At 33.7% G+C, this 21,913-nt stretch overlaps 1 protein-coding gene across 4 annotated transcripts in view; it reads right to left on the bottom strand.

Annotated features, from left to right (window-relative positions):
* Positions 1 to 21,913, bottom strand: part of LOC148946650 (uncharacterized) — a 117,090-nt gene that overhangs the window by 72,717 nt on the left and 22,460 nt on the right. For 2 of the 4 annotated variants that reach the window (XR_016142394.1, XR_016142395.1), the window contains exon 3: positions 20,046 to 20,524. The exons of 1 other annotated variant lie outside the window; for it this stretch is intronic. The gene's annotated coding sequence lies outside the window, so the exon portion shown is untranslated. Of the gene's footprint in view, positions 1 to 6,971; positions 6,990 to 20,045; positions 20,525 to 21,913 lie in introns of those variants that run through there. One more of the 4 variants, XM_089096300.1, reaches the window with a different exon arrangement.

Below are 21,913 nucleotides of genomic sequence, written 5' to 3'. Positions count from 1 at the left end.
CGCTAACGTTTTTTATTGTATAAAAAAAAATAGAGTTGTGAGAAAGTCAAACTTTAGCGTAAAGAGCGAGGCGTTAAGGAGGGGACAGCCCCTTTCATATAAGGAATAATTTCTGTTCATTTTAAGTTTTACCGTCGTTCCTTACTTTCAGTTAAAAAAAACTTGTTTTTTTATTTTATTTTTGAATGTTTCTGAATAAATGTAGGTTTTGATCTTGGCTCACCGCACATGAATAATTAAAACAAAATTTGCACACTAATTTACTTTTATTTGGTTAAATGGCTTTCTCGAAACTTATCTAATTTTATTTACGAACGTTTTTATTAGTAATAAATATACGTAACTTACAAATTAACTTACGTAACGAACTTTTATATTCATATATTTTTAATACGTATATTAGGGGGTTTACCCCTAGTAAATACCTTGCTCTTTAAGCTAAAGTTCGAATTTTGTTCCAATTTTTTAAAAATGACCACTTAATCAAAAAGGCCGTTAATTAGAATAAATAGCTCTTATGAAAGTACTAAAAAATTTTTGGCTTAAAGAGCGTGGTATTGACTAGGGGGTGAACCCAATCATATATGTAATATTTTCTGTTCGTATAAAGTTTTGATGTTGCTGCTGTTGCAGCTGAAAAACTTGCTTTTTTTATATTTAATTTCTGATCTTTTTTAAATAATGCTGGGAAGTCCGGCGTCCCCTTCATAGCAATGTCCCTTCCCCCATGAAAACTTCCTTCATGGAAAGATCCTCCCACATAGCCCCCGACCAACCCCCCCCCCCACTACCAGAAAAAATCTCCCCTGAAAACGTCTGTATACTTCCCAATAACCAATACTATATGTTAACATTGGGTAAAGTTCCTAACTTTCAGCCCTCCCCCCGGGAACCTCGGGGTATTAAGTCATCCTAAAAGACATACTTACAATATTTTAGAACACGCTGAACAAAATGGCAATCTCAAAATTTTGATCGGGTGACTTTGGGGGAAAAATGAGCATGGGAGGGGGCCTAGTTGCCCTCCATTTTTTTGGTCACTTAAAAAGGGCACTAGAACTTTTTATTTCCGTTCCAATGAGCCCTCCTACGATATTCTAGGACCACTGGGTCGGTACGATCACACCTGGGAAAAAACAACAAATAAACATGCATCCGTGATCTTTCTTCTGGCAAAAAATGGAAAATTCCACATTTTTGTAGATAGGTGCTTGAAACCTCTACAGTAGGGTCCTGTGATACGCTGAATATGATGGTGTGATTTTCATTAAGGTTCTATAACTTTAGGGGGTCTTTCCCCCTTTTTTCGAAAATCAACCAAATTTTCTCGCGTAACTTTTGATGGGTATGATTAAACTTGATGAAACTTATATATTTGAAATCAGAATTAAAATCAGATTATTTTGATGTATCTATTTGTATCAAAATACCGTTCTAGAGTTTCGGTTATCATTGAGCCGGGTCGCTCCTTACTTACAGTTCGTTACCACGAACTGTTTGATATGTTAGGTTAGACCAAGTTTAGGATTTGGTGAATTTTATAGGTTATACATTAAATAGGCCTAATTTAGCTGTACCAATATAGCTAAGAAGAGAATGAGAACAACTTGGTGCCATTTTACACCATTTCCAAGTTAAATAGGCCTAATGGTAAATTTTTTGCAGTTCATATTATTGAATTAAAAATATAGTAAACATACCACTCAATGCCCTTTTTTAATGTTCTTTCCAAAAATATAATAATCATTATTGTCAGAAATCAGTTTCACCCCACCCCTATATATACCAATTCAGGGTAGCCTATATATTTCCACATTAGGAGGGTGGGGGTGAATTTTATTTCTGATATAAATGAGCAATAAGTTTAAACTTTACACCCACCCCCTAATGTGCAAATATATAGGCTACCCTGGATAGGTATATACAGGGATGGGGGTAATATTCATTGCCAAAAAAATAATTATTATATTCAGAATATTCAGAAAGAGCATAAAAAAGGCATTGAGTAGTATGTTTATTTTATTTAGAAGTTAATAATACAAATGGCAAAAAATTTAGAGGCCTAATTGCTTCTTGAGCAAATTATGTGGTGAAATTCTAGATGAGGTAGCCTACTATTTGCTATCTTGATGGAGTTACATTAGGGAATTCAAATTTTCAGGATGGATTACAGACTAAATCAAGTCCTGGGAGGGTATTTTGAAGTACCTACCTTCATTTTCTTTAACTAGCCTATTTGTGATTTATAGAATATATATCAAGCAATAAAAGTTACATTTTTAGAATTAAAACAATGTCAGCTTTCTGTTAGAATGTGAATAAAACTGAAACACCAAAAATTAATAATTCTAGGTCTGAGAGGAAATTTACAGGTAAATAAACATATTTGAAAATAAATATATTATTATTAAGGTGCAGTTAGAATAGTCTAGCCTTTCAAAATATTTTTTCTTTTCTTCTAGGATTCTATTTAGTCTGCTCCTGTGGTTTTAAAATATTATACCAGTATCGGACTTCAATTACTGTATTAAACTTTTTCTGTGTGAATATTTCTGCTATTTTCCTGCATCAGTGTGAGCCAAGGGTTAAAAGACAAACTTTATTGCATATTTATTTCTTTTTAATTTTTCAATATATATCAGATATAATGTTTCCTTTAATGACATATCCATCTCTAATTCAATTTACCTATTAAGACTTTTCAACAAATTCTTGAGTTTGCTTTTGTTTTAGGAACAAGCATAAATATTTTGAAATTAAGATAGGCTCAGAAGTTTGCATAGATGTCAGGTCATCTATTTTACATTTACTTTTGGTTCAAAAATGTCTCTTATTTCACCAAGACTTTAAGTCATACAAAGGCCTTTTTTTTACCAAAGTTATGATTAAATTTACAATTTTTTTTATACCTTGTAAATGAGAACTGAGGCTTAAAATATTTATCAAGGACTGAGGTTCAAGGTGCTTTCCTTGTGTCTCATTTGAGCAGTTCATATATTTCTGTTGCCTATAGATTTATACACTATATAACCCAAAGATATATATTTCACTTTTTTTATCCAAAGATATTAATAGTCTACAAAAGATTATATTTTTTGGAGAAGAGGTTAATAATTGTTTAGGCTCCAACAACACCTCTGAAAAGTTTCATTCAGCAAACTTGTACTTTTAAGATTGCTAAAAGTCCCTCGTCTTGAATTTAACTTGTCTAGTGTTATATTGAAGATCATTGGGGGTTGGGGTTCAGAGTAGCAAATATTATGTTTTGAAAATGTCAATTAGGGTACTGAATAGTACAAACCTTTTTTTTTATTATAGCGCTTCTACTATAAATGCACTTTTTTGTTGTTTTAGTCAAGTAATACTGGTTATTATAAATTAGTTTCAGAGTATTTCTTAAGAACTTTATACTGGCAAATAATAAGAGAACTGTTGAGTTAAGGGATCAATCATTCTACTAACGTAGAAAATGGAAAGAAAAATTCAAATTTGATTTAAAATTGTATTTTCGAAACCTAAGCAGACTAACTGACATAAAAAAAAACATTTTTTTTAATCAGATTAACATTATGTTAAAGAAATGTAAATCAGTGCAATCAACAAACTTTAGTAAATGGCCAAGATCTTTAGCCGGGTATTAAAGAGGGTTGAGATTAGACCCCGGCGCCGCGCCGGCAGATCGACCGAACGCCGCCGACGAGAAGCCCGGTCGAACGCCGCCGAAGTGTCGTAACGCCGCCGGCGCGCCAAAGGCGCGCCGCCACCGACAGAAGCGGCGGCGTTCAGTCGACTTTAAATTAATTTTGCGGCAATTCTTTATTGCGTCAACCGCAAAGTCGGAGCTTTTCCTTCTCGTGTGGTTTAGTATTTCGATTTTCCTGATTAGGAATCAAGCAGGGCTTGCACTATCCCAGAATTTTCGGGTATTTCCCCGAAAATCTATGCGTTCACCCCCAAAAAAAATTGGTTCCACAAATCCCCGAAAATCACGCAATCATGGTGCCACCCCTATTGATTTATCACCAGTGACTTTCCCTGCCAAATATTACTTTGCATACCATAATTCTTCACTACTCCCATGTTCATTAATATTCGTCTCTTTTGTTACTTTGTATAAAAACCAGACAGATGCAATATGCAATTGCAAATATTGCAATATACACAGTTCCTCATATGTTAACAAAAAATAGTATTGTCTATATGAAATGAGTTTAAATCATTTCGAATGTAGTTTCCCAATCGCTATTTCTAACATCGTTCGTAGTCAAGAATTTTATTTTCAAGTTGAATAGAATTATAGAACGAATTCACTACTATACAGCTTCAGCCTTCAGTCTGATTTTGAAATTGACAGCCGACAGATTGTTTCTACAGCTGAATTGTAAGTTTGCAGATTTTTTTTTTTTTTTGCTGTTTTAGATCAGATTTTCTTAAAGTTTAATACTCAATTGTTGAACGCCTGAATGTTTAATACTCAGTTGTTGTTGTCAATTGTCAGCTTCCGGTATGCGGAAGCTACCCCAAAAATATGACTCATAAATAAATTGTAAATTATTGCCTATAGGGGGGATAGGGGGCTATAATTTTTAAGTGATAGAACCTCATTTTTTTTATTGAAAGCATGGATGCCAAAAGAATAATTATTTTTTTCATTTAAAGTCGAGACAGAAGAAAATGATATCAAATTCCCTGGGAAACCATTGAAATATTTTGAGTGGTTTAAAAAAATTCAATCACCTCACAAATGATTACCAAAAATATGCACAAATATAACAGATGTAACATTTGGAATATTATAAAACTTTTTTAAAAATTTTGAAGAAAAACAAAAAAGGCTAAATACCCCTAACTACGCTTTCAAGCTATTTTAAAAAGAAACTCTTTGGAGATTTCCATGGAAATGACCATAGCAGAAGCTTTGAGCCTGAGTGGGAATATAAGAGGAGTCTTTCAGTAGTCTGACCTTATGTGACTTGTTGTTTTGACTTTCTATGGTTTGGTCGTTTTTATGATTGTTTGAAAATCAAAGCTTTAGCTTAAAAATTAATGCTAAGTGTCTTAACATATCCTTTGCATTAAAAACGAAGAAGTTGGAAAAGAATATCCGCATCTTCCCGGAGCTACTTCAGTCTGCATATTATTTCATTTAATTATATTTAAAACGGATGAGCTTATCATTTTTTACCAGAAAATAGCTGGCATTTAATTTTTTCTTCATACCAAATAAACCATTAAGTGTTTTTTGTTTCATTGTAATTGAAGTGTTCTCATGTGAAGTGTTCATCATGTATTTTTCATTTTGATAAATCTACTCCTTTTAGATGCAGTTTATAACTTGACTGATATTAGGTATTTATCAATTTATAATTTGGAATGAATCCCCAAAAGAAAAAAAAACGAATAATATCCAAAATAGCAGCAAAAACCAATAAAAAAGCAGCAGTTCAGCCTTAGCCTACATGACATATATTCTATAAAGAAGCCAAAAAACTTTAAAATACAATTTTTTTAAATTGTAATTAAAAACCAGTTTTTAATACAAGAAGTCTTTTTAAGAATCCAAAAGAGTAAAAAAAAAAACAATCGATATCAAAGTCGCCCATTTCAACTGTTTTAAAGGTGATAAAACAGATATAGGCAAAGGGCATTATGAAAAAATTAAGCTTCTAAGTTCAAAGTTTTTTCAAAGTTTTTACCCAGATAACTGACAAATTTTGTGATATGGTATTTGAAGTTGCATATGCAGTAATGCTCAATGAAAAAAACTACTAATTTTGATAATTATTTATGTTAAGAATGCATAACTAATAGATACTTCAACTACTCGTATTATGCAAGGGTTCTGAAACGCCAGTCATTTCGTTTCTACCAGATTTCTACTTCTTTAGATGAATAACGAAGAAGACCAGTTTCCAGCCAGCAACTTGTGAATTTTTGAACTCATGAATAGGCTCGAATCTGTTGTAAATTTAAGCTGTGATTTGAGAAAGACTGATAAAAACATTAATGTTTGCGGTCAACATTGATCACGCCGGCGGCGCACTGCCGACTTCTTACCGGTGGCATGGTGTGCTGTTTTTGGCCCCGCCGCCAACGGTCTTCCCTCATTGGTGCGGCACCGGGGTCTAGTTGAGATGGATTTACCTCAACAAAACATTTGCTGGGAACAATTGTAAACTAGTTTAGTAGGTGAATGAATGCTCAGTAAAAGATTCAGAATTATGTCTTTGGAAAGTCTTTATAGTAATCCTAATTTATAAAGATAATATATAAATGCTCTGATGGGCATTGACCATGATGAACTTCAACAACTTAGTTTTACTGTGTGAAACTTTAGATATATAGCTACTTTGCAAGTAAGACTAAAGCAGAAAGGTTTGTCTAGAATTAAAATAAAATTTTATTAAATTGTTACTCACAATATTAGAAATACAGATTCAAAACTGGAGTTACAGAAATATAAAATTAAACCACAATTAAGAGGACTTTTATGCTGTTTTGTTTTTATTGTTGTATTCATTACAAGAAATTTTAAATCCTTGCTCCTTCCCCCTTATGATTTTGTGAATTGGCGCCACTGCCTGATTCTAAAGAAGGTGTTTTAGACTCCAATGCTGGCATGCGGCTTGATGACAGACTTGTGTGCCCCCTTGTGTTCTCTTGCAATTTAGTTAAAGTCAAATTTTAGTATGCAAACTATTTATTAGCTTGTGTGTTTTTAGAACACCATCTTGCTTATGTATATGCACTAGGGAATACACATAAGATAAATGCTTGTTTTGTGCAGAACTCTGGCCTCACTTTCTCTTAAAGCATTAAGCATATCCAAAAGTAAACATGCAAAATTATTCTAGAAACCCATCCTGTGAACATAGTCTCAAGGTAATATGTCTACCAATCCTTTAAAGTACCAAGGACACGAAAATGAAAACACATTTAGCCCTCTTAATCTATTTTAGGTCTATTCATACCTGAAAATCCGGGTTTCCTAAGAGTTTTTGTTTAGCTGCTATTAGCATTTTTAGTTTGAATAAATTCGCAAAACAGTGTTGTCAATAATAAGCTTCGGAGATGAATAATATTAGCGAAAACTATTTCCTACGGATCCGAAACTGTTTTTCATTTGTGAAAATTCAAATTTACAAAATCTGTTGATTGCTATATATATATTAGTGAAACTACATTTTGTGAAAAAAATATGACCTCAAGTTCAGAAAATGACTATTCTGATGTGTCAGAAAATATTTTGATGATGACCAAGCGCTAGATGGTATGCAAGATACCATTTCAGGATATTTGTTCCAGCTAGACCCCGACGCCGCACCGACGGATCGACCAAACGCCGCTGACGAGAGGCCTGGCGCCACCGAAGTGTCGTAACGCCGCCGGCGCGCCGCCGCCGACAGAGGCGGCGGCGTTCGGTCGATTTCAAATTAATTTTGCGGCAATTCTTTATTGCGTCAACCGCAAATTCGGAGCTTTTCCTTCTTGTGTGGTTTATTTTCCTGATTAGAAATCAAGCAGGGCTTGCACTATCCCCGAATTTTCGGATATTTCCCCGAAAATCTAAGAGTCACCCCGAAAAAAAATCTGGTTCCCCGAATACCCTAATATCACGCAATCACGGTGCCACCCCCTAGTGATTTATCACCAGTGACTTTCCCTGCCAAATATTACTCGGCATACCATAATTCTTCACTACTCTCTTGTTCATTAATTTTCGTCTCTTTTGTTACTCTGCATAAAAAAGAGACAGATGCAATTGCAAATATTGCAATATACACAGGTCTTCATATGTTGATAAAAAACAGGATCGTCTTAATGAAATGAGTTCAAATCATTTCGAATGCAGTTTCCCAATCGCTATTTCTTACATCGTTTGTAGTCAAGAATTTTATTTTCAAGTTGAATCCCAAAAAAAACCTTCTATTGTGACAAATTTAGCTATAGACTAAGCTATGTACAAGGTTTGGGAATTAAAGATTGAACTGGAAGTTACCTAAAAAATATGATTCAAAAATAAATTATAAATTATTGCCTATAGGAGGGGGGATAGGAGGGCTATCATTTTTAAATGATAATACCTAATTTTATTTATTGAAAGCAGGGATGCCAAAAGGTTAAATATTTTTTTCATTTAAAATGGAGACAGAAGAAAATTATATCAAAGTCCCTAGGAAACCATTGAAATATTTTAATAGACCCAAGGCCCCCCATTAGGACTTGTTCATTGTCTTGGGTATTTTGCGATTTCTCATAGGCTACTGGCCTAATTTGCATTTTGTGTGTGCTCCCTTTTAATTGTATTCTTTGGATCTTATTGAATGCCACGGCAAATCTATGACTCAGTTTTCCAATAGTTTGAGATATATCTGAGTAATTTTGACATTTTTGTTGTTGTCTTTGCACCCCCTTACTCACACCCTCAATTTTTTTCAAGGAACACTAAGCTTTTTAACGTTATTTTGCGTGTTTATTTGAACCATATAGTGACCTAGTTAATTATTAAGTAACTTATTTTTCTAATGAAAGCTGAGACAGTATCCTATAAATGTGGTATCCAGAGGGGGGGGGGAGGGAAGGATGACATATAAATGATAATATCTCGAAATTTTTTTTATTGAAAGCAGGGATCCCCAATTTGTTTTTTTTCTAATTTAAAGCAGAGACGGTATTTTATCAAGGTGGTATCCAGAGAGGGGGGAGTAGTGAGCTATAATATTTAAATCACAATACCTCAATTTTTTTTAAAGAAGGGGTACCAATAAGTTAAATATTTTTCTTATTTAAAAAACATATTGCATCCTATCACGATGTTATCCAGAGGGGGGGGGGGCATCCGTCTCAATTATATTTAATTGATATTAAATTTTTAGAGCCTTTTTTTAATGCCATAAATATTTTTAATAATCCAAAAGAGCAAAAAAAAAACAATAAAAACAAAATTCACCCATTTCAACTGTTTTAATTGTGATAGGCAAAGGGCATTATACAAAAATTAATCTTCGAAGTTAAAAGCTATATTCAAAGTTTTCTGATTAGCCTAATTGAATATTAATATGGTCTGGCCTAAAAAATAAGACACAGGTATAGTCAGAACTCCATTGCAAATCCATATATAGCTAAATTTATCAAGACTCCCCCCTCCCTCCCTCCATAATGGTGAAAAATATACCCTGAATTATAAATCAACACCATATTTTTGATACATAACCTAGACTGCAGTTTTCAACAAAATTTAGCGTTTCAGCACAATTCAAAATAATGAGTATTTTTCATGTTCTTTTATAATTAAATAATCACTTGACAGGGACTATTAATTTTGAGCCCTGGAGGGGCTAGAACGCTCAGAACAGCCCATAGAAACCTAGTAACCCTATGCTCAAAAATTTGCTTCTTTAAATAACTGGCTAAGGAGAAAAATAGGTCATATGTAGCTGACTAATGATTGAAGCTGACTTAGGCTATATATTTCCATATTAAGGGGGGGAGTATAGCATAGGCTTGTGGTATCAACTTCAAAGTCTAATAACCATAATAATTTATTTATTATGAAGTAACTAAGTAAGTCTTTTATTCAGGCTCATCACTAAACAAAATATAACCCAGTTGTGCTGATGATTTGTATCTGGTAATCATGTCAGTGATTCCAATTCTCAAAATGTAAATGGGGCAAAAATAACCAGTAAGCCATGATAAAATAAAAAGTAGCAAAATAGAAATAAGAAGGTATTTTTCAAATTCTAACTGAGATAACTGCTCCCCCCTTTAATAATTGGTAACAGAAAATTATGTGTACTGATTTCGAATTAAAATAAGAAGCTCAAACTAGCAAGCTAAAATAATGAAACCATATACTGGTATACGAGTCATTCTAAAATGATATATATTACAAATTAACAATGATAGATGATGGTCTAACAGTATTTATTTATATAAGTAGCATTATTTTTGTCATTCAGAGAAGACACGACTCTCTAATTTTGTTCTTAATATAATTCCTGTTTTGTGCAACTAGATTTTTTTTGGTACTGTTCTAATATATGGGCAACATGCAAGAATGCAACTTGAGAAAAGCCAAGAACAGATAATACTATCAAGTAATTTTCTTGATTTTACTCTATAAACAAGGGGTTCCTTAGACCAGGACTATATTCAATCTTTAGTTTTTTGTTGTTTAGGAGGGCATAAGCTAGAAAGGCTAGTTTAAGCGAAGCATTTATTATGGTTTCTGCTCTACTCCCACTCTCCTAATGTGCAAATATACAGTCAAAATTTGTTTCTAAACTATTATATTTTTATCCTATTTTGTTTTATTTCACCAGCATTAACCAAACTTCACTTCTCGCATGTTCCCCAGATATTAGAACAATACCTTTTTTCCTGCATTGCTTTAGTATAACAGTATGACATGCTTTTCACTAATAAATACCCATAATTTTTTGAAGGCCTATAGGATATATGTTCTGAAAATTCAATCAATTATTATTATTGTTGCTGGTTTGCCTGTGAGTCCAGGCAATTTGATGTTCATATGTTAGTCCTAAAACTCAGCTGCCCTTGCCTGAGACTATAGGCAGGCAGAGGCAGGTAGACCATATGCCACTTGTTTGCACACAAGGCCAGGCAAATTTTCAGTCAACCAATTTTCAATTAATTCTGTTTTAGTGTAACTGTCTTGGCTTATAGATTGGGTTTTCTGACTGAGGACTGCAAGTCCAGGTGACTTAGTGGTCATGTTAATCCTAAAACTTAGTCAAAATGCCTTAGACTCTTGGTAGACAGATCTACTTGAATTACAATAGAGATGACTAAGACTTTTGGGCTTACTCACAGCGGACAATGTCTATGGAACTTGTTGATGAAGAAGCATTCTAAGCCTAATTTTCCTTTCCACATCAATTCTCAGGTAGGTTGACTAAGTTTTTGGATTGATATATGACCACGAAGTTGCCTGAACTGCAATTGTAACTATGAAAGGCCATCTGCATGACTTAGTTGTTTTCTCTATGTATCAGTGGGGTAATGTAATTTCTTTTGTATGACATTTTAGTGGATCATATATTAAATAAGAAAACCAAAAAGCATTCTGTAGAACTTTATTCATGTTTCTCTATAATTATTTTATATTATAATTAAAAAGTTTCTCTATAATTAAAAAGTCATACAGAAGACTTTATATCATTCTCCACGTTTAAAGGAAACACAATATTGCCTATTTATTTTGATTTTATAGTGCTTTGTATATAAGAGTAAATGACAATATTTGTTGCTTAGAGTATAAAGAACCAATAACTTTAATAGGCCTAGTCAAACAGTGCTCACCCAAGTAATTTGTATTTCTAATATAAAAAAAACATAAAAGGTATATGCTACTATTATATAGTAACTATGAGGTAGATTTATATCAAAATATTCAAGCAAATCACTTAGCCTACTAGGTGTCTTACCTTAGCCTACATAAGGTAGGCTATCAGTGGAAGTCATTAGGTCTGCAAAACTACCAATAGGGTAGTCTATATATTGATACTTTCTTTTAAAATCATTAATGTTTACCTTTACACTGCTTCATGGTTAAAAGATCATGGAATGCCAAAAATCCTAGTAACATCAAGACTAGGCCTAGTCTCGCCAAGCTCTTTTCAAGAAGCATTCCTTAAAAGTATTTTTCAAAGAAAAGAGCTTTGCTGAACTAGGTTCCGATTTCTGTTTTACCAGAACATACAAGAAAACAACACTTTCTAAGGCTATATGCTGATTTATTTATTTTTTGGTCATTTTCTGCTGTTTAACAGCACACGTTCTTTATTTTTGAAATTGGCCACGAACTTTTGTATTGGAATACATTATGTAAACAGGCGATCTTTCTCCTTAAATTAAATAAAAAAAACAAGTTTTTTTAACTGAAAGTAAGGAACGACGTTAAAACTTAAAACGAACAGAAATTATTCCGTATATGAAGGGGGCTGTCCCCTCCTCAACGCCTCGCTCTTTACGCTAAAGTTTTTATTGTTTTAAAAAATAAAGTTGTGAGACAGAGTCAAACTTTAGCGTAAAGAGCGAGGCGTTGAGGAGGGGACAGCCCTTTCATATACGGAATAATTTCTGTTCGTTTTAAGTTTTAATGTCGCTCCTTACTTTCAGTTTAAAAAACTTGTTTTTTTTATTTAATTTCTGATCGTTTTTTAGTTAATGCAGCTTTTATTTGTATAAAAATTTTACTTTTCTTTTGCTAAATGGATGTCTTTACAAATTAACTTACGTAACTAACTTCTATATTCGTATATTTTTCTTCTGGCAAAAAATACAAAGTTGCAGATTTTTGCAGATATGAGCTTGAAACCTATGTAATAGGGTTTTCTGATACGCTGAATCTGACAGTGTGATTTTCATCAAAATTCTTTCACTTGTAGGGGATGTTTCCCCCCTCTTTTAAAAATCGAGTAAATTTTCTCAGGCTCGTAGCCTTTGATGAGTAATACTAAAATTAATAAAATTTATATATTTAGGATCAGCATTATAAACACATTCTTTCGATACATTTATTTACATCAAAATTCCGTTTTTAAAAGTTTCGATTACTATTGAGCCTTATCACTTGTTTTTTTATTGTTTTTTTATTACGTATATGTTATTACTTATATGAGGGGGTTCTCCCCTTAGTCAATACCACACTCTTTACGTTAAAAGTTTAAAAAAAATTTGATTCAGAAACCCCTGAATCACAAAGGCCGTTTAATTAGAATAGATAGCTCTTTTGAAAGCACTAAAAAAAAAACTGTAGCGTAAAGAGCGAGGTACTGACTTGGGGGAGAGCCCCCTCACATACGTTATAATTTCTGTTCGTTTTAAGTTCTAATATTCCTTCTTACATTTCAGTTGAAAAAACTTGTTTTTTTTTATTTAATTTCTGATCGTTTCTTAAATAATGCTCGGAAATCCGGCGCCCCCTTCATAGACATGTCCCTTACCCCAAAGAAATATCCTCCACGGACATATTCTCCAGAGTAACCCCCTCCTCTAGCCCCCCCCCTCCAGAAAAAATCCTTCCTGAAAATGGTTGTATACTTCCCAATAACCAATAAATAATGCTGGCAAGTCCGGCGCCCCCTTCATGGCAATTTCCCTTCCCCCATGAAAACTTCCTTCATGAACATATCCTCCAACATAACCACCGACCCACCCTTCCCTCCCACTATCAGAAAAAAAACCTCCTGAAAACTTCTGTATACTTCCCAATAACCAAGACTATATGTTAACATTGGGTAAAGTTCATAACTTTTAGCCCTCCCCCTGGGAACTTCGGTGGATTAAGTCATCCTAAAAGACATATTTATCATATTTTCGACCATGCTGAACAAAATGGCTATCTCAAAATTTTGATCGGGTGACTTTGGGAAAAAAATAAGCGTGGGAGGGGGCCTAGTTGCCCTCCATTTTTTTTGGTCACTTAGAAAGGGCACTAGAACTTTTAATTTCCGTTCCAATGAGCCCTCCCACGATATTCTAGGACCACTGGGTCAATACGATCACCCCTGGGAAAAAAACAAAAAACAAACAAACAAACAAACAAATAAACACGCATCCGTGATCTTTCTTCTGGCAAAAAATGTAAAATTCCACATTTTTGTAGATCGGAGCTTGAAACCTCTACAGTAGGGTTCTCTGATACGCTGAATATGATGGTGTGATTTTCATTAAGGCTCTATAACTTTTAAAGTGTCTTTCCCCCTTTTTTTGAAAATCAGCCTAATTTTCTCAGGCGCGTAACTTTCGATGTGTAGGACTAAACTTTATGACAGTTAAATATTTTAAATCAGAATTGAAATTTGATTCTGTTGGTACATCTATTGTTATTAATGATCCGTTTTCTAGAGTTTCGGTTACCATTGAGCCGGGTCGGTCCTCACTTACAGGTCGTTACCACGAACTGTTTGATAATGAATTATCGGTTTTTCACACTAATTTAAGACGTATATGGCTGTGTAAGTTTGCACTTGACCAATTTAATGAATTAATTTTCATTTTAGGTGTCCTTGGTACTTTAAGAAAGAAGACATGATTTGAAAATAAGATTTAGCTTGAAATGTCAGTTTTCGGAAACTTCACAAGATTTCCCCTCTAATTATCTGTCTGTTTTACATTTGGACAACCAAACAGTTTGCCCAGTTGGCTGGTCTTCTAAAAACTAAGTCTGCAACCTGCTCATTTTACAGACCAATACTTGCCTTTCTTATTAAATTATTTTGTGTATAATTCTGACTCCATTGATTTATTAGTTAATGTAAGGGTAAAGTAGATGGTGCTAGACTCCATTGTCCAAACTAGTGGTGCTCATCTGTTTCATATTCATTAATGTGTTCTGAGGCTGCCTTATCCTTGTTCAATGCTGGTGCAGCTATGATAGAGCCTTAGTCAAGTTTAGTTCTAAGAAGAGCTCTATTTGGCTTAGTCAGGGCTACTGGACAATGACTGAATATTTTGCATTTTATAATTTCAAGGCCACAGGTGGCAGTGGCAGCACTGTTTTTTTTAGGGGATGAAATTCTGTAGCCCCTAAGTTTCTCTATATATGATGCAGTTACATTATGGATCAGCTTGTTAGTACTTGTATGAATATGCCTGGGGGTTGTCTTTGTGTTTTCTTTATGCAAAGCTTTGCACTTCAAGCTTTGGGGAGAGACCCATACTGGGTCATTTTGAACATTCATTTTCAGTAAGGTTACTTTATAGCCCTCTAAATTTCTTTGTTTTCAACAAGCTTATTTTTATAGCCCTCTAAATTTCTTCGTTTTCAGCAAGGTTACTTTTATAGCCCTCTAAATTTCTTTGTATCCTTAGATGGGACAGTTCTCATCTGATTTCTTAGAAAATTTTGGAACAAAATTTTATTAAATTGGTACTCACAATATTAGAAATACGGATTCAAAACTGGAGTTACAGAAATATAAAATTAAACCACAATTAAGGACTTTTTCAAAAGATAAAACAAGTAGACGTATAGATTATCTTATATCCGATTTTCTCCTCTTAGAAGCACTAATGAAGTAGAGACAAGAGTATAAAACACATACAAATTGGAGTTTACCACTTCAATTACTATCTAATCAATGTTGTTTTGTTTTTATTGTTGTATTCATTACACGAAATTTTAAATCCTTGCTCCTTTCCCCTTATGATTTTGTGAATTGGCGCCACTGCCTGATTCTAAAGAAGGTGTTTTAACCCCAATGCTGGCATGCGGCTTAATGACAGACTTGTGTTCTCTTGCAATTTAGTTAAAGTCAAATTTTAGTATGCAAACTATTTATTAGCATATGTATTTTTAGAACACCATCTTGCTTATGTATATGCACTAGGGAATACACATAAGATAAATGCTTGATTTGTGCAGAACTCTGGCCTCACTTTGACTCTTAAAGCATTAAGCATATCCAAAAGTAAACATGCAAAATTATTCTAGAAACCCATCCTATGAGCATAGTCTCAGGGTAATATGCCTACCAATCCTTTAAGAAAGAAGACGTGATTTGAAAATAAGATTTCGCTTGAAATGTCAGTTTTTGGAAACTTCACAAGATTTCCCCTCCAATTATCTGACTGTTTTACATTTGGACAACCAAACAGTTTGCCCAGTTGGCTGGTCTTCTAAGAACTAAGTCTGCAACCTGTTCATTTTACAGACCAATACTTGCCTTTCTTCTTAAATTACTTTGTGTATAATTCTGACTCCATTGATTTATTAGTTAATGCAAAGGTAAAGTAGATGGTGCTAGACTCCATTGTCCAAACTAGTGGTGCTCATCTGTTTCATATTCATTAATGTGCTCTGAGGCTGCCTTATCCTTGTTCAGTGGTGGTGCAGCTATGATAAAGCCTTAGTCAGGGCTACTGGACAATGACTGAATATTTTGCATTTTATAATTTCAAGGTCACAGGTGGCAGTGGCAGCACTGTTTTTTTTAGGGGATGAAATTCTTTAGCCCCTAAGTTTCTCTATATATGATGCAGTTACATTATGGATCAGCTTGTTAGTACTTGTATGAATATGCCTGGGGGCTGTCTTTGTGTTTTCTTTATGCAAAGCTTTGGGAGAGAGACCCATACTGGGTTATTTTAAACATTCATTTTCAGTATGGTTACTTTCTAGCCCTCTAAATTTCTTTGTTTTCAACAAGCTTATTTTTATAGCCCTCTAAATTTCTTCGTTTTCAGCAAGGTTACTTTTATAGCCCTCTAAATTTCTTTGTATCCTTAGATGGGACAGTTCCAATCTGATTTCTTAGAAAATTTTGGAACAACTGTCTACCATAAAATGATGATCCATTGTTCCCTATGGGTCATTATTCACCAATAATGGTACATATAGATCAAACGGGATGTATATCATGTTAGAAATTGGGATGTATTTTTAGAAGAAAACCTTTAAATTCACCAAGTTGATTAACAGTAAATTTTTGGCTGTTCATATTATTGACTTACAAATAAAGTAAAATTACCACTTGATGCGTTTTTTATGCTCTTTCTAAATACAATAATCATTTTTACTGCAAATGAATTTTGCTCCCACCCCTATATATACCAATTCAGGGTATATATTCACACATTAGGGGTGGGTGTGTGTGTGTAAAATTCATTTCTGATGCAAATGAGAGGTAAGTTTAAACTTCACCACTCGCCCCTCCTCTGGCTAATGCGCAAATCCCACCCAAAATATATCAAGACATTTAAAAACGTTGAAGAGAAATAAAGTAAAAAGAACAGGCGTGTCAAATCCACCAGGATCTGCCCACAAGTATTCCCCAAGTATTTTGGCACATGGCAAATTGGGTTCTGACTTAAGTAAAAAACAGGTAACTTTTTTGTTCTTTCAAATTTGTGGTGAAATGATCCAATATAAAAAAAAAGTTGGATTTTTGTACAATTATCTCATAAAACTTCAAACTTCTAACCAAACGGTTATATTAGTCGATATTTTTGTACATACCGAAACCCTTTTCAAACCAAAAGTATTTAAATTAAGCCTTCTGGAGTAGAAAAGTGTTTTTTTTTAATTTACAAAACTATGCAATCATTGTTAACTTTACCCTAATTGTTCCAACTAGTTATTATAATAGGTCCTAACTTTGGTCACAAAGTCAATTTTTGTCTTTAAAGTTGATACTGATTTGGTCAATATGTAACAGTTACAATTTTGGGAAACATTCATATTGACAGATTATTCAGATAGCTAAGAAACAAACTTACCTCTATAGTTACAATTACATTCTGAATCCGAATTTTACGTTCATTTATATCAAAAATGAATTGCATCCTGAATCCAAATCTAACATTCACTTGCGTCAGAAATGAACTTTACTCTACCCGCTAATGCGCAAATATACACCCTGTATTGGTATATATAAAAGTGGAGGTAAAGCTAATTTCCAACATGAATGAATGTCAAATTTGATTTGAGATGCCATTATGACCTTAGAGGTCAGTTTGTTTGTTTCTTAGCTATCTGGATAATCTGTTAATATAAATTTTATCCCATATTTCTGACCTTCAAATAAAGTTAACATACACCTTCATGGCTTTTTTATGCTCTTTTCAAATATAGTAATTGCTCTTAATGCAAATTCAATTAACCTAACTTTTATAACCTTATCAAATATTTGGCCTAAAATGTATATTTTCCATGTATTAATTGATTGTCAATTTTGTCACCATCAATTTAATTTACAAGTAAACCAGTCAAGGGTGTCTGCAGAATTTTTTTGGGGGAGGAGACGCAGATACCAGAATAGCTGTGATGGGGGGGGGGTACAGGAATTTATTTTAGGATAAATTTTCTTAGGAGAAAGTTTATTTTTCAACAAATTTAGAACAAAAAAAATTCTGAAATAGAAAGAGTAACTGAATTTGCATGCAAAGTGAAACAAAACTCAGCTAATTTTAAACGGTAATGATTCTTGGCAAAAGGATAAATCAGTTTAATCTATAACATATATAATTCTAATATATTATGTCTAAACCCTAGGGTAAAAGAGAATCAGACTCAATCCAAAATTATGGAAAATTCATTGTATCCCAAGATTGCAACAGGTGTAGACTAGTCTTTATGCAACTTTCTAAGCCTTAAAATAAGCCACAGAAGGAGTAGAGACCTTAAAAACAGCTTCCAGGGGGATAGGCTCTGATTTCATTCGTGGAAATTTCATTTATCTTTCCTCAATCAACAGACCTCTAAGATCTCAAAAGCCTATAAAATGGAGTTTTGCCAAGGGCTTTTAATAAAAACTCACCCTGCCTGCAGTGATACCATACTTTGATTTTATAATGACATTGTTAAATATACCTCTTTTATAACAGGACAATTCCCCTTGTCAAATTAAAATTCTTTACATATCCAGACATTTAAAAAAAGTTACAAAAACAGCCAAAGAACTAAATTTAAACTTAGAATTCAACTGTCAAATTGACCCTCTTTTTTGGTACTTAAATTCAACTGAATAAAATGAGTACATTTAAATAAAATTGTTTGTCATAAGATCATCTTGTCAAATAGTCTGTTATAAAAAACTGCAAGAAAGGGCAAATCTCTTTATTGCATTGATCATATCAGAGAACTTTACTGTAGATACTTCAAACTCCAATCTAAAAAATGTGGAATTCTATATTTTTTTTCAAGAAGAAAAATTTTGGATGTATGCTTATTTGATACTCTCAGGGGTGATAGTAAAAGCAAGAAATCGTAGTAAAAATTACTTGATTAGATTCATCCCTACCATAGAGGTTTCAAGCTGCAATGTACAAAATGTGGACTTTTGCTTGATTTCAGAAGAAATATTATAGATGCATGTTTGTTTGTTGTTGTTTTTTTTTTTTGGGGGGGGGGGGTGATTGTATCAAATCAATGGCCCTAGAAAATTATGAAAAACCTTATCAGAACAAAAATCAAAATTTTTTTTTTTTAGTTCACCATAAAGATTGTGCCACAGGAAAGTGCTCTTTTCTGTTATTTTATTGCACTAAACTTTAACTTTGCCCCAAAGAGAACCAATTTGCAATCAATTTAAAATTTCGAGAAAACTGTTTAATGCTCCCCAGCTGCATAGGAAGTAATGCTACATGGTCAAAGTAATGGATTTAACAAATTGATTCACTTTATTTTTCACAAAATTACCTTTAGTGGTGTGTAATTGGGTACTCTCCATGAGCCTTCAGACTAATGTAGAGATTGGGGGGGGGGGTGTAGGAATTAATTTCAATCTTTCTCTATGTAGCACAAAATACTATATTCCCATCCCTACCAAGATAGAGGTGGAAAAGTCGAGTTGGGCCAAGAACCCTGCCAGGAAATTCTGGGGGGAGGGCAATGTCACTAGGAACTTTGGTTTCATCAATCGTAATTAAATCTTGATATTTTCCATTTTCTATTTATACAAAATATTGAAACAGACACATTCTGTATTGTATAGAAACAGGTGTTGGGTAGGTCTCAGGTTTTGGGTAGATATAGGCATCTATTTGACATTGGGCTCCAGTTACAAGCTTAATAGGTTAATGATAATCTACTAAGGAAATCAACAAACTTCCCTGCATTGAACAGAGCTTAAAGCAATTAATTGCAATAACTTGCTGAATAAGGGTAGCTATTATGCTCTACTGAACGCCGCTTGAATATAGATTAAATTTCTTGTAAAAGATAAAAAAGCTCTTGGAAACCCATAGAACCTTTGAAGTAACCATAATGTAAGCTTATACTGATAGATAAATATACCAAGAATTTTCTATGTGTTGAAGGATAAATTGCAGCTTACAAATAATTAATTATAATAAATACAAATAATAATATAATATACAAATATATATATATATATATATATATATATATATATATATATATATATATATATATATATATATATATATATATGCTGAAAAGGCCTAATGAGTGAAAGCGTTTCAGTACTGCAGGAAGTCCAGCAAACCCTAAATGACGAAGAAATCCGAGAGTTCCAAATCCAAGAATTTTCTATGTTTTGAAGGATAAATTGCAGCTTACAAATAGTTTATTATAATAATTACCATAATTTATTATAATAATTACAAATAATGATAATAGAATAAAAATAAATATACAAATACTAATACAATATACAAAAAATTTACTAATATTTTGTTTTATATACATAGATCGGACGAAGACTGACATAAAGATCGAGCAACACTACGAAGTTAAGGCTTCGTCTACGATCATTTTAAAGTGTCCATTTGAAACGATCATGCAGAATGAAGGACATGATGGAGGATTCCATCTGAAATTGTGGAGGAACGACAAAAACCAGACCCTACCACGCGAATGCCGGAAATATTTCCAGGGAACGGTATATGTAGAAACTCAACTATAACTCAATATAACTATAACATAACTCAATGACAATTTATGACCAATAATTCCACTGGACTTACGGTAGAAGAACAAGCCAAAAACTGATAACCAACACGTCTACTGTCCTTGCTGTGGAAAATTGCGATACTGAAAAAGAAAGAACGGTGAATAGGAGAAACTCTAAAGGCCTGTCTATTTTAATGCATTTTGAAGCACATAAAAATTGCTTGAAAAATTTGCAAAATTGGCTGAAGAAACTTCCTTACCAGCTCAGAACCTCCTCTGCCTTAACAATGATGAGCCTACGGTTAAAAAAATTCCATGACCCATATTAATTTCAAATGCGAGGTTACGATAAAAACGCCTGGTCACGCTAAAAAAAACAACTTTACTAATATTTTTCTTCATTTAAGGATGGTTCCCTAACGATTGCCAATACTTCAGTAAATGACTCTGGATATTATTACTGCTTTCATGAAACAGACTCAGCTACAGTGGAAGTCAGTCTCGTCGTCAACAACAATGGAAGATATAAACAAAAATGTGGAGCGCGAGTTTGTTTGTTTATTAATGAGTTATACAAGGATAACCCTGAGTTTTGGAATGTTAAAAGTAAAGACTATTCTAGCCGAGACAAGAAAAGGGCAGCATTGGGCAGGATATTGCAGGTGGTAAAGATATTGATACCCAATTATACAGTTCTAATACTAAAAAAGAAAATTAATGCTTTAAGAACAAATTTCAATCGCGAATACAAGGCGATCGACCAAAAAAAGAAGTCTGGAACGTCAGCAGATGACATCCCACAACCGTCCCTGTGGCACTACAATGACCTTTTATTCATCAGGGATCAGATTGAAATTGCTAAAACAGAAGCAACAGACGTAAGAATTTTACTTTATTGTACTAGCAGCAGAAACTCGATTATTTGGTGGGCAGTGTTTCCCTCTCCCTCCCTCTGGAAAATGCCACTCCTATGCGCCTGGTTGGTGTCTAATCCCTTTGCACTTTACAAAAAAGGACTAGAACTCTCACTTTCTGATCTAATGAGCACACTCCGAAATTTCCGCGATCATGACGTGGAGGAAGGAGCTGTACCCCTTCTATACAAAATATATTCTGCTCATTTTGGGGTTTAATGCTACTCTTTACTTTCATAATAACAGCGTAGACCAGAATTATTCACAGAAATCATGAGGGGGTTTTTGAAGTTTCTTTTGTACACCTCTCGCCTCCCAAAAAACCTTTGCTGGAAAATACCCTTTTGCTGTTTCATGGAAAAATTTTCCACGGAGGAGGGGATTACCGGCGCATGACTTTAAAACCCATCAAAATTAAAGTTTTTTGCAAATTAAAGTGTGCTAAAAAAAAAATTCAACCGAGTTCATCCGCAAGAAATTTTTTCGGTGGAATTTTTATCTAGAATGGAATTGTCTGGAGGAAATTTCCCCGGTGAGGGAGGGGGAGGACATTTTGCGTGAAAAGAACTTTCCCTGGAGTCATTTTCCATAGGAGAAAGGAATTTTTTGGAGGGAG

Source organism: Artemia sp. Qi Xiang Cuo, chromosome 11, assembly GCF_049724085.1.
Source record: "Artemia sp. Qi Xiang Cuo chromosome 11, ASM4972408v1, whole genome shotgun sequence".
Taxonomy (NCBI): Eukaryota; Metazoa; Arthropoda; class Branchiopoda; order Anostraca; family Artemiidae; genus Artemia; species Artemia sp. Qi Xiang Cuo.
The sequence above is the reverse complement of the archived record's forward strand: the minus strand, read 5'-3'. Positions and strand labels throughout refer to the sequence as shown.